Raw genomic sequence first — 9,680 nt, 5'->3', positions numbered from 1 at the left:
GCTTATGATTTTCTCCTTTTCCTCAAAGTTGGATAGTTTCACTATTATAAACTTTGGTGACTTCTTCTTGGGATTCAGTCTAACTGGTATTCTTTCAGCCTCCTGAATTGTTGCCTGGTTTTCATTCATTAAGCTGGAGAGGTTTTCCTCTAAGAATTTCCTCGCTGTTTTGCCATTGACTTTTTTGTTGTAATCCAATTATTCTGATGTTGTTCTTCTTCATAGCATAAGACAAACTCTCGGGTTTTCTTCAGCTTCTATGATGATCTTACTTGACTTTTCTTTTTTTTTCATGTTTTTAAAAGTCTGTTTGGATGTCCTCTAGGTCACTGGTGTGGTCCTTTGTCTCTTCCAGTCGTTTGGCTACTTTGGTGAATTCACTACTGGTTTTTGTTATCTTGGCCCTTAGTTTTTGTATTTCCCTTGGGTGTATGGCCTTTATCTCCTCTGTCATTTCATCCTTTTTCTATATTGCTTCTTTCATCTCCTGTATGACTCTAAACAGCATTCTGAAGATTTCTTTCCGTGGGAGGCCAACGTCTGGCTCTTCTATGACTTCCCTTAGGTCTAGGTCTTCCTCTGACATTGGATTTTGTTTCTCTTGTTTTTTTGTTGAAGCTATTGAGGCACTTGCTGCTTTATTGTTGATTTATTGGACGTAGGTGCCATTTTTCCTGGGGGTTAAAGATCCTTGGGCTCTCTCTTTAGGAGGTTGTTGTTAATGCTTCTGCAGGCCACCTACCTGAGAATTTGCATTTCACCTTTGTCCCACTGGGGTTTCCCTCTCAACGTAGCCTATCAGGAGTCTGTTGTTTGGAGGGCAGGTTGGGTGGCCCTCTCAGTAGTCAAGCTCTGAGGTCAGCCTGATTCACGCTCCAGCAACCTGCAGGCCTCCATAGGGGCTGTTTGCTGCTGTGCGCATTGCAGTCTGAAGGAAAGTTCTGGCCCTGGTGCAGGGGCACATATTTCAGGGGTGGGGATGGGGTGAGGGTGGTGTGGTCTGTTCCTGGCTAAGGGCACTGCATACAGGAGGGCTAGTGGGAAGAAGGGCCCAAGTACTTCTGCTAGCATGCAACTCCACCACTCAGAGTACAGTGTGAGGGGAGGAGTGCACAGGGAAAATGTAGAGGGAGAATACTGGTCTCCCAATGGGCAGTGGGAGGGCCCCGTGTACTTGATTCCCCAAACTGCAGTGGCACAAGGCTCTTCCGGGCAGCTGGAGAGCCTGGGGTGCTGACACAGGTATGGAAGCCTCTGCAAGGGGGCTGGAGGGCCTTTGGTGCCACACTGGGGTCAAAGCCTTTTCTGGGTAGCTGGTGGGCCTGGAGCACCACAAAAGGGGTTCAAGCCTCTGCCGGGGTGGCTGGCAGGCTTGGGGATTGGGAATACACAGGGAGTAGAGGTGAGGGGGTTGAAGTCAGTTTCTGATTCAGAGAAGTGCTCTGGGCTTTTGGGGGAATCAACCGACAGCCTCGAAAACCATACTTTTCCCCCACATCTCCCTACTCACCGATTTCCGTGGAGCTCCCAACATGACCTTGTAGCCATCTTGCCCCTCTCCTGCTGTCCAATTATATAAAGTTTGAGCGGCTTTTCCCATGGGCTTTTGAAACCAACCCAGGGCATCCCATATAAATGTCACTTTTTATGACCATCCTAGTATCATGGAATAAATTGAAGCGTACATCAAAATGAAGAAGTTTATTGAAGGAACAAAACAGTCCAGGAGTGCAGGATCTTGTAAGGAAGGATTCACCAAATGTATGACCATAAAAGGAAGAGTTTCACAGAGCTTAAATACAGAGAATCCAGATATTGGCAAGAATATTCTGATTGGTTGTCATTTGCAAATTCAGGACACCATCGAACATTATTTTGAGTAATTTAGCAGCTTATTCTATGGCGGTTTCAAGGACCAGCTGGAGTCAACACTCTTCCTGGGAGCACTCTATGAGAGGCAGGGATGGAAGGGAAGAGGATGCTTTCAAGTATGCTGGATAGCTGGCCTTGGAAAGTCAGTTCAGAATAAGCAGTAAACAACAATGACAACAACAACTAAATGGAGTCTGGCCTGCATCTGTGGCAGAAAACTCTCCTTTTGCCAAGCACCTAGTGTTTTCTTTCTTTTAAAAATGTATTTGTTTTATTGGCATGCCATTTGTGTCCCATACAATTCAATATTTAAAATACCTTAAAGAGTAGTGTAATTTTCACTGCAATCAATTTTAGATCATTTTCTTCATGCTAGTATACATGATCATTAGCTTTTCATTTCCCTCAACTTCCCCTCTCATAACCTGAAGAAGCTATCAATCTATGTAATATCTCTATAGATATACCTACTCTGGATTTCATACAATGAAAATCAAGTGTCAAAAAACCTGAAAAAATCAACAAAAATAAAGCACAGAAAAACCTCAAATCATAGAAAAGCAGAAAATAATAAAAGTTATAACTGTTTCAAAAAAGAAAAACAAAGCAAGAGGTTGAATTTTAACTTCATCATATCATAGTAATTCACTTTCCAACTCTCTCTGTCTGAGGACAAGACTATTCACACCCCTGGTCAATGGACCCAGAGAGTTCAATGGAGACCTAATTCATGTGGGAATGCCGCGAATGGAATTTGGGTGTTCACTGCCATCTATGTTGTTGTTCAGTGCTATTGATTTGGTTCCAACTCATAAAGACCCAATGCACAGCATTTCAAAACACTACCTGGTCCTGTGCCATCCTCACAATTGTTTTTATGTTTGAGCCCATTGTTGCAGCCACTGTGCCTGTCCATCTCATGGAGGGCTTTTCTCTTTTTTGCTACCCATCTACCAAGCAAGATGTCCTTCTCCAGAGACTAGACTCCCCTGACAACATACCCAAATTCTGTGAGCTGAAGTCTCACCATCCTTGCCTCTGAAGAGCACTCGGGTTGTATTTGTTCAAAGACAGATTTGTTGGTTCATTTGGCAGTACTCTAAACATTTTTCATGAGCACTATGTTTTTAAAGTCATACTTATTCCTTTTTATTGTTATTAAAATTTTCTTCTGTGGATGTATGTAACTTAAGTCTTTCACTTTACTTGATTCCTCTCTTGCTCATAGTTTGAGCCTTTCCCTTTCACCTCCAAGGGGACACCTTTGTATGTAACCACACACTCAACATTCCTGTAAAGATCAGGCTGCATTTATTCCAAAATTTTCTTCTGGATTTAGTTCGTTGTCGGGGTCTCCATGGAAACGATCAAAAGTAATTTTGTCTCCAGGAACAAACTCTTTAGGAGGAGCCAAGATTTCAACTTTCTGGTGAATTAGTACACATCACCAATGCTTGCAGCAGTACTCACTGTATCTTTGCAGGTTTCAGATTACAAAGTAAAACCACCCAAAGATGTTTCATCTGTTTGTCAGGAACATGATTCACCAGGTTCACAGATTCACCAGACTATTGTTCTTGGTACGGATTCGCCAACATTTACTTCTTCTACCCACAAAGAATCTGCATCAGGATGTTTTTTGGCAGTGGTGATACAACCAATCTGAAGATCCAGGCCGGAAACATTCATTGGTCTTGAATCAGCACTTCCTGTTCTTGGCTGCTGCTGTTCTTAATCTTTCTTCTCAATTTTCTCTTTCACCTTCTTTTTGTCTCCTCCTGTTATCTGTTCCTTGGCAACAAAAGGTATGGTTATTGTAAGTACAGACTTTATCACAACTGTAAAAAGTGTAGAATTAGTTTGTAGTTGAATATCAGGTAGAAATGTTACTGGTTTTACTCCATTTAGAATTTTAGCCTGTATTAGCTTTTGGTTCAATTTGTCAACTTCTTCCTTCAATTTAGCATTTTCAACTAGAAGTTTTTTCTTTTATTTTCTCTGAAAAATTTCTTTCTCCTTAAGAAGAATAACTTGCTACTTAAGATATTTGATATTTTGATCCGCATCTGCCTGCATCTGTTCCAATCTCTTCAGAATGGCATCATTGGTTTCCATCTTTGTCAGGAAATGGCAGAAAAATATGAAGTGATGTACCACAGATTCTAGATGGCCTCGGCCTCATTTAGCTGCTACAGCTTCTTCCATAGTAAGGCAATGAACCAGCAGCATAATTCAAATGCATAGATTTTCCTTTGGTATTGCTTATTCAATATCCAACTGTGGCAGTTACATAATCTGTCAACATGCGAAAGGGTGGAGTCTAGCCTGTCAATCAAGTCAGAGATAATGAGGCCTCTGTGTGGGCATGGCCTACTCCTGAGGATTTGGGGAACTCCTATCTTCCTTCCAGGAGACGGGACATACACTCTCTGCTACACATTCCTGTTGACAAAACACATGGAGCTACGCTGATGGAGCCAGAGCCCTGGAGCTGGAGGAGCCAGGTGGAGACCCCTGCCAGCGCTGAGATGCTTCCATTGCCACTGGATCCACAAGACTTTCCACCCATTGGCCTGTGATCTTCCTGCATTCAGCGTCACTACATGTGTTGTGTGAGTCTGAAGAGGAATTTGTAGACTGGTCTTGGATATATGGGCTAATATCGGGCTTATGGACTTGAACTGGATCAGGCAGGATGTTTTCTTAATATACAATTACTCTTTGATATAAAGTTCTCTCTTACACACAGATGAGTGTCTGTGAATTTGTTTCTCTACTCAACCTGGACTAATACACCAACTTTTACTTGCATATGTGACAATTGAAAATACTATGGCTTGGGTTAGGCATACCCTAGTCCTTAAAATAACAGCCTTACTTTTCATCACTTTAAAGAGGTATTGCCCAGTAGATTTACCCAATGTAATGCTTCCATGAGCATTGGTTATGGATCCAAGTAAGACAGACTTCTTGAAAACTTGAAACTTTTCTCCATTTATCATATTACCTATTGGTCTGGTTGTGAGGATTTTGGTCTTCCTTACATTGAGTTGTAATCCAAACTAAAGGCAACAAATGATAATCATCAGCAAATGCTTCAATTCCAACCTCACATTCAGCAAACAAGGGTATGCCACCTGCATAATGCAGGTTGTTAATAAGCCTTGCTTCAATCCTGATGTCATGTTCTTCTTCATATAATCCAGCTTCTCTGATGGTTTGTTCAGCATGTAGATTGAACAAGTTTGGTGAGAGGATATAACCCTGATGCCCACCTTTCCAGGTTTTAAACCATGAAAATTCCCTTGTTCTATTTGCACAACTACCTTTTGATCCATGTACAAGTTTTTCATGAGTGCAATGAAATGTTATGGGATTCCCATTCTTCTAAAGGTTACCCAGTGTATTATGATCCACACAGTCAAATGCCTTTGCATAGTCAATGAAACACCAGTAAACTCCATTCTTGTATTCTCTGTTTTGAGCCAAGAGCTATCTAACATCATCCATGATATCTCTCTTGCACATCGTCTTCTGAATCCTGCTTGTACTTCTGGCAGTTCCCTATCAGTGTACTGGTGCAACCGTTGTTTGATGATCTTAAGCAAAAATTTACTTGTGTGAGATATCAATGATATCATTCTATAGTTTGAGCATTCTGTTGAGTCACCTTTTTTTGCACTGAGCACTGAGATAGTTTATTGTGCCAACCTGGCCGATAAACACATGTGGGATTAATTGAAGGACGGAGCGATAAATGGCTTGGTGAGCCTCGTCTTTCGAGTTCTTGGGTCTCTTGCTTTCTGATGGTTGGACCAGGGTGCAGCTGCCTTAGCCAGTTCCCTGCTTCAGCTGGTAGGCTCACTTCCTGCAAGACTTCCCTGAGCAGAAACCACATGGACCTACCCCAATGCAGCCCTGGATGCTGGAGCAGCCATGTGGAGACCCCTGCCAGTGCTGAGATGCTTACATGTTCACTGATTCAAGTTTCCTCCTGCAGTCAGCATCATTGCATGTGTTTTATGAGATAGAGGAGGACTTTGTGGATTGGTGTTGGACATATGGATTAATGTTGGACTTGTGGGCTTGGGCAGCACTGGGTTGGGATGTTTTCTTGATGTGCACTGAACTTTTATATAAAACTCTCTTACACATGAGTTTCTGTGGATTTGTTTTTCTAAAGTACCCAGACTAACAGGCACAAATATGTATCTCTTCCAGTCAGTGGGCCAAGTAGCTGTCTTCGAAATTTCCTAGCAAAGATAAGTGAATGCTTCCAGTGCTTTTTCAGCTTTCTGAAACATTCCAAAGAGTATTCAGTCAATTCCTAGAGCCTTGTTTTTGGCTAATGGAGTCAGTGCAGTTTGAACTACTTCCTTCAGCACTATTGGTTCTTGCTCATATGCTACCTCCAGATTTCTGATAGCATACATCTTTTAAAAGTTGACATTGTGTCTGTTCCAATTAACAGCAACCCAATATTTGTCAGAGTAGAGTTATGCTCATTAGGGTTTTCTGTATCTGGGTTTAGGGAAATAGAAAGCCAAGCATTTATTTTGAGGCACCTATGTTGTTACTGTTAGGTGCCATTGAGTCAGGTCTGACTCATAGCGAATGACCTTATGCACAAGAGAACAAAATGCTTCCCAAGCCTGCTCCATCATAACTGTTCAAATGCTTGAGCCCGTTGTTGCACCCACTGAGTCCAGCCATCTAGTTGAGGGTGTTCTTCTTTTACTTTGCCCTTATGCTTCATTAAACATTATGTCCTCCTCCAGGGACTGGTCTTTCCTGATAATATGTACAAAGTATATAAGTCTAAGTCTTGCCATCCTTGCCATCTGGAGCTCTGTAACCATACTTCTTCCAAGCAGATCTCTTTGTCCTTTCAGCAGTCCATGGTACTTTCAATATTCTTCTCCATCACTACAATTCCAACACAACAATTCATCTTCTTTATTCATTGTACAACTTTCACATGCATATGATGCAGTGGAAAAATATGGCTTGGGTCAGGCACGCCTTAGTCCTCAAAATAACATCCTTGTTTTGCAATACTCTGAAGATGTCTTGCGCAGCAGATTTACCTAATACAATTTGTCTTCTGATCTCTTGACAGCTGCTTCTATGAGCAATGATTGTAGATCCTGGCAAGACAAAATCCTTGACAACTTAAATATTTTCTCACTATATCATGATGTCACATATTAGTGCAGTTGTGAGGATTTTGATCTACTTTACCTTTGGTTGTAATCAATACTAAAGGCTGCAAAGCTCAATCTTTATCAGCATATACTTCAAGTCTTCCTTGCTTTCAACAACCAAAACTGTGTAATTCATATAGCAAAGGTTGTTAATAAGCCTTCCTCCAATCATGACACCACATTCGTTTTCATATAATCCAGTTTCTCTGATAATTTGCTCAGCACACCATATGAACTATATGATGAGAAGATACAACCCTAATGCACACCTTTCCTGGCTGAAGCCCATTTGTAATACAAGTGAGTGCTTATTAAGGACGGGAGAAGTTTCAGGTTTTACACGCTATTTCAGGGAAGTGTGCCAAATCGCTCGGTAGCTTCACAGAAATTCACAACTGGACATGAGCAGCCTCATGGAACAGAGCACCCACATGTGTGGAACTGAGGCCTGAGAGGGAACAGGGCTAAGCACGAGGGGGCACAGGAGCAGTGTAAAAAGATAGCGGTCTTCCCGCTACCAGGGTGTTTCAAACCTTTGGCTGGGTAGGTGTGGTTGAGAGTATTGGTTGACCTCATTGACTGAATTAAGCCCACCTGGGTGATGTGCTAGGCCTGGGCCTACTTTGGGTCACCCGCCCAGGTGTACTGCCCACCTAGGTTGGGGTCTGAATGGGAGCATGCCCAGTTCAGGGGTCTTCATGGGTGTCTAATGGTTGCCTAATTCCCTTCCATCCTCTTCGGCATGGAAGGGACAGCGTTCTGTCCCTTGTCCCTGATCTAGCTACCTAACAGATCCGTGTACAACTTCTGTATGAGCAAAATGAAGTGTCTGGGATTCCCATTCTTCTCTAGGTTATTCCTAGTTTATTATGATATACACAATAAAATGCCTTTGTATGGTCAATGAAACACAAGTAAACATCTTTTTTGTTTTTCTCTGCTTTGAGCCAAGATCCATTGGACATCAGCAAAGATACCCCTTGTTTCATGTCCTCTTCTGAATCCAGCCTGAACCTCTGGCAGCTCCCTGTCAATGTACTGCTGCAACTGTTGTTGGATGATCTTCAGCAAATCATCCATAGCTTTCTGAAAACCAGGTGCTCAGAATTTAAGCTCTGATACAATTCTCCATCTGATCTTGGTATTAACCATTTGAAATCTTTGGATCACATGGGCTGGTGCATTTATTCGATGTGAATTTAACTGGCATCTCACTTAGATGGCTGCTTGTTTAAGAGTGGGGAGGGAGGCGGGGAAATGAGGAGCTGATGCCAGGGGCTTCAGTGGAGAGCAGATGTTTTGAGAATGATGAGGGTAATGAATGTACAAATGTGCTTTCCACAACTTATGTATGTATGGATTGTGATAAGAGTTGTATGACCCCCCAATAAAACGATAAACAAAAATAAAAATTAAAAAAAGATAAGTCTTTAAGAGCCCACATGCTGTTCTCACTGATAGCCAGGCAGTGTCTTATTTCTTCACCGCACCTTGCTATAAGCTCCCATATCTTCAGTGATCAGTTTATGAGGGTAAGTAGCAAACATAAGAACAAATTATTCTTAGATTAGGACTTCTGGTTAGGAAGCACCTAGTTCTTTTGGGTTCTTTCAAACCACCTCTCCAGGGAAATGTTGTCCAGCAGCTGACTGAAAATGAAATGGCATTTTCCCACTTGTTTAATATGTTAAAACATATATATCCCTGTGATCTCTTATTTGAAGTGTTGAAAGGGAGAATTCCTGTATCACACCCCCGCTAAGTGCCTGATATTACACCATTAGAGTAGCATTCCTTTGTATTAAGACATTGACTCCTTAATCCAAATCCCATACAGGAGTTCAGAGAAGGGAGGGTTCATGTGTGACTTTAAGCCAATGCCAAACATTTCAAACTTGTGGACTTGTGTGTGAGATTCTCTCAAGCAACCAAGGGTTAGAACAGGTTTTACTAAGAAGGGGGAGGGAGAAAGGATGAGGATATGGTCCCTGACTGTGTGTATGTTGAGGTGTGGGGGCAAAGTTCTGCTGACCAGTAGTCAATTTAGTGGAGGTCCCTGGTGCCCACTGGTGAATATTACCTTCTGAATGCCCCACCCAGGCCCTTATCAGTCATAGAGCTATTCTGTCCATTGACAGCAGATGGCACTAGAAGCATATCTAAGAAGCACGAAATAGGGCTGCTGGGGCACTGCAAATTGGTCTTTTGTTCCCCCTGGTGCTTGGGGCAGGGGAAGTGGATATGTAGACAAAGAACTACCTCCATCTAGTTGATGCTGACTCATAGTGACCTGAATAGGACAGGGTATAACTGTCCCTGTGTGTTTCTGAGACTGTAACTCTTTAAGGGAGTAGAAAGTCCCGTCTTTCTCCCAAGGAAGCTGGCTGACTTTAAGGATGGCAGCTCAATGCATAATCACTAAGCCACCATTGTCCACTAAGAAATTATCTTTAACGAAAAAGAAAAACAAAACAAAAAACAAACTCAATGACATGGAGTCGATGTCGACTCATAGAGGTCTTGTAGGACAGAGAAAAACTGCGCCCTGTGGATTTCTGAGACTGTAATTCTTTACAGGAGTAGAAAGTTTTGTCTTTCTCCCAT

At 42.2% G+C, this 9,680-nt stretch overlaps 1 pseudogene; it reads right to left on the bottom strand.

Annotated features, from left to right (window-relative positions):
* Window positions 1–3,069: 3,069 nt before the first annotated feature.
* On the bottom strand, window positions 3,070–4,011 carry LOC101642480 (annotated as a pseudogene).
* Window positions 4,012–9,680: the final 5,669 nt, after the last annotated feature.

The sequence above is a fragment of the Echinops telfairi genome, unplaced genomic scaffold, assembly GCF_000313985.2.
Source record: "Echinops telfairi isolate 266 unplaced genomic scaffold, ASM31398v2 ScPeMD7_7427;HRSCAF=8465, whole genome shotgun sequence".
NCBI classification, from domain to species: Eukaryota; Metazoa; Chordata; class Mammalia; order Afrosoricida; family Tenrecidae; genus Echinops; species Echinops telfairi.
The sequence above is the reverse complement of the archived record's forward strand: the minus strand, read 5'-3'. Positions and strand labels throughout refer to the sequence as shown.